Source organism: Pterocles gutturalis, unplaced genomic scaffold, assembly GCF_000699245.1.
Source record: "Pterocles gutturalis isolate BGI_N339 unplaced genomic scaffold, ASM69924v1 scaffold14976, whole genome shotgun sequence".
Taxonomy (NCBI): Eukaryota; Metazoa; Chordata; class Aves; order Pterocliformes; family Pteroclidae; genus Pterocles; species Pterocles gutturalis.
This window is the reverse complement of record NW_010103344.1, coordinates 38,661-42,715: the sequence shown is the minus strand read 5'-3', so window position 1 is coordinate 42,715 and position 4,055 is coordinate 38,661.

The window sequence follows — 4,055 nt, the reverse complement described above, 5'->3', positions numbered from 1 at the left end:
AGGAAGGGTGGTGGGCTCCATGAAGTGGAAAATCATTAGTGGATTAGGAATGTCCAGTCAGCTGCAGACGGCCAAGGGCTGGAAGAATATCTGGGTCATTTTGCCAACAAGAGCCAGGGTTTGACATGTCACTTGCAGCACCAAGGGCTGAAAGGTGTTATGCAAGAACGGGTACAAACTCAGTGGGGAGACAACATATGAGCTAGACTGGGGGCTACTGAGGAAGAGGCTCACAGGGGTGTCCTGAACAGCACATTTCACAGCAGTGAGGTGGGTACAAAATTTCTTTCTCAGCAATTGCAGTGCTACCTTCTTCGCTGCCATCATTAAACTGCTTCATACTCTCATCACACCACCGTCTTGTGCCTGTCTTTTAGCTTTTCCATCTCTGTTTCCTGTCTTGCCTTCCAAGGTTTTTCTTTACCGGTCATTTCTCACACAGTATTAAAAGCTCAATTTTACATTCTGATCAGTCATATTTCTTGCCCCTGCTAACAAACAAACAGCTTCTGCTTTCTCCTCTACTGCCCCCCTTTTTGGAAAAAGTTTCTGAACCACGTACAGAGCTATTATGTTTTTCATCTAAAATCCTCCTTTTCAGGGATGCCAACATCAGTTAGGCTGCCCGTGTGCTAAAACTGTTACCAAGCAGACCACAAAAGAGTAAGCAAAAGGAAGAGTGAATTTGGGGATGAAAAGAACTAAAGTGAGGATAAGAAAAGAGTACATGGGAAAAGGTAGGATAGAGTCTGACAGAAAAACTCCCAGAGAGGCAGGGAGCAGCAACCTGAGAAAATGTGACAGAGCCGAGGCCATGGGAAACAGAAAGGCTGTGTAGCCTGCTCAGACAATGCTGTGTGGGAGAACGGGTGTGGAAAAGACACAAAGTATAATTCAGTGAAGTAAAGATGGAGAAGAATGAACTCAAGGAAATAAGCATAGAAAGGGACAGGCAAAACTATCCAATAAATTATTGTAGGTGCTTAAAGAGGAATGAGATTAAATACGTTGCAGTCATGCACTGGAACCCAGCCCTTACTACGTGATCAAACTTATCTCTGTTTTTCTTCCTGTAGTCGTAGCCAGAAAGGCCAAAGGCTTTTGATTTTGTAAGTATGGCCACTTCCCATTGACATTGTCAAGGAGCAGTGAGTGACAGATCTTCCCTTCAGAATAAGGAGCTGGGAGCCAAGTGCAATAACCACAGGGACAGTGTGGCAGGGGCCTCACCAGCCTGCATCCTTCACCACCCCTGAGGGGTGAAGACCTGGAGATGGTGGCCAGGTTCAGCCAAGAGACCAGATTACCAGGCAGAGCCACGGTGACATGGGTTTGTGGGTGGGCCCAGCTCAGCTGGACCATGGGGAGCTGGAGACCAGCCTGGCTGCAGCATTGCTGGGGCAGGGACCAATGGCGCTGGGGGGCTGACGTGGGGTCCTGGACTGTGGGCAGGGTGGGGGAAGCCCCAGGAGGCTGGCCAAGGACAGTCGGTGCCCTGTAGGTGCTTTCGGGGCCCAACAGATGATATGAGAAAAAAGTCCATGCCCTCTGCTTGGTTACCTGTTAAGGGGCGGTGGGGCCTTCTTATCTAAATGCTTAATTGAAAATCCCATGCACATATCAACTGCCATTTAAACCACTGCAAAACCAATCCTAGGAAAGCAGCCTTCACCACTTTCTTTTAGGAAATCTAGATGAGCCTAAGAAACTTGGAAAGGAGGAAGAAAGGGAGAAAAGGGAATATGGAGAAAAGCTGATGATGCATGCCTACCATTGTGGCAATGAATAACCACTTCCCAGGCTTGTTTCATGGGAGATGCGGCCTCACAAAATCCCTCTGCTTTTCTCAGTATATTGACAACTAGGTCTCTGGCTTTTCATGTGTCTTACAGTTCTCTCCCAGATTTCTCTCCTCAGTTACTGTCAGTAAAAACAATGTTGTCCTTGCCATTCAGGTCTACCCACTTTGTCTCAGCCCTAGATCCTCTCTTACGTCCTCCTGCTTTTCACCTCCCTGTGTAAACTTGATTCGTTCACTCCTGCCATTGCACACGAAAGAGCATGGCCAGAACTGCCTGTGACAGTCCCAGCTGATTAGCACGCAGCCCCCAGGCAACCTCCTGTTCACCTCTTTTTACCCTTCTAGTATTCCCTCCGCTAGTACCCCTCTGCCATAACTGATGACAGCCATGATCTCTTTTTACACTTCAGCGCATACAAAATGACGCTGCTTAAATTATTTTCCTTTTTCCTCCCACCTCCTCCAGCTTATTCTAACATTCTAGTCCAGCTTTTGACTGTCATTTTCAGGATCCAACACCGTTTTGTCCAAAAATCATACCAACTCTTTCTTTTTCATACTCCTTCAAAGACTCCCATACAGGAATCACGTATGAGTCCTTACACTGGTGTTTTGGTGCCTGCTCTTTTACAGGGATAACCTCTTTGCCTGAAACATCCTAACACTTACTGACAGACTGTGTGTATGCATTCTTCTCTCTTCCTGCATTAATCTAGGCCTATTTTTCCCTTCCTTTCTGGTCTCCTCTGTATTGCAGGACAAGCTGTTCAGCAGAAATGTTACATTTAACGTCTTTTTTTTTTATGAAACACAGTTCTATATCATACTATGTTACATGCAGTATCAAATATTAAGAAGTTAGGCAACAGCAGGATTAAAGTGGCGCATAAGCTAAATCATAGAGAGTTTAATTTTCTGCTGGCTTTTGGCAGCACAGCCTTGAAACTAAAGATCTGACATTTCAGAGTATTTAACGCTGCAGTACACTCTAAGTTCAAAATAGTCTTGCTGATTTAGTTACAGATATGAACATTCCGATGATCTGCAAATCTGTATTCCAGAGCCTGCTCAAATGCCCACAAAATGGAGAGTGGACAGTTAATAAGAGTCTCCAAATAGGTGGTTGCCCCACACCACATGGGATTATTGTGGCAAAGAACCCAAAGTCTCATCCTAAAACCTTTTCTCTGATTCACTGCACGCCTTCCCTCATCTGCTGTAGATAGTGGGGATCCTACTGCACAGCCCTACGGCATCTCAAGAGCGCGTTCATCCTGTGAATGGAGTGCGTCAAGTTGTGTGGAATATCTTGTTTCTTTAAAAACCAAGTGTTGAAAAACTACTGAAAAATGTGTTAATGTGGCATCACAACAACATGCACAAAAATCGTTGTTAGTGGTGAATCATTTAGCTCCCTTGACCAATCTTATGATACTCACTCTAATGGAATAACCAATACCAGCAGCAGGTTGCTACCTTCTGAACAAACCCAGCATCAAGAATGACAAGACCCAAGCTCATCAGACTTACCTGCTGACAGCAACAAAATGGCAAGACTCAGGCATGCAGGATGCCATTCCTGGCACTGGAAGAGAACAGTCTCTAGCACACCTTGTCCCTTCTTCCTCTGCTCCCACCGTCAGCATGTCTTCCACTCCTGCTACCCCCAGTTCCACCTCCTTGCACCCCACTTCGCAGTAGCTCTCCAAAACTGAGTTCCCCTCCTGCTGGACACATATTTGCAGGGGTACCAGTGCTTTTCCCTCAACCCCACCCCAGAGGTGACCCCTTCTTCCCCAGTCCCTGCTTCCACTTCTCAGGCAAAATTTTAACCCAGTCTCCAGCAAATCCTCACCTCACTTCCAGAAGCCATCCTCATATCACTTGCCCAGAAAATCCTGTTTTCCAGCTTCCCAAATGCCCACCAGGTTTCACCCCGGTTCTGTTCAGCCTTCCCCAATGCACAAGCGAACTCTTTGCTGGCTCCTGCTGCCAGACTCCTCGCTTAGTCTCCTCAGTCAGCCTTGCAGCCCCCCATACCAACCACACTTCTGAGCCCAGCTCGTCAGATCTGTCTCTCCTTCTTCTTCCAAGCCTCCCACACAGCTCCACTGCTTCTCGCTCTCAGCTCTATACTCAGCTAGTCCCAAGCTCTGCACTTCATGTCCTCTAGCTATTTTAGTATCTCCCAAACTATACCGACACATTTTCCTTTCCCTCCTGCATCAAGTTTTCACACTGCTTGTCAAGGCAC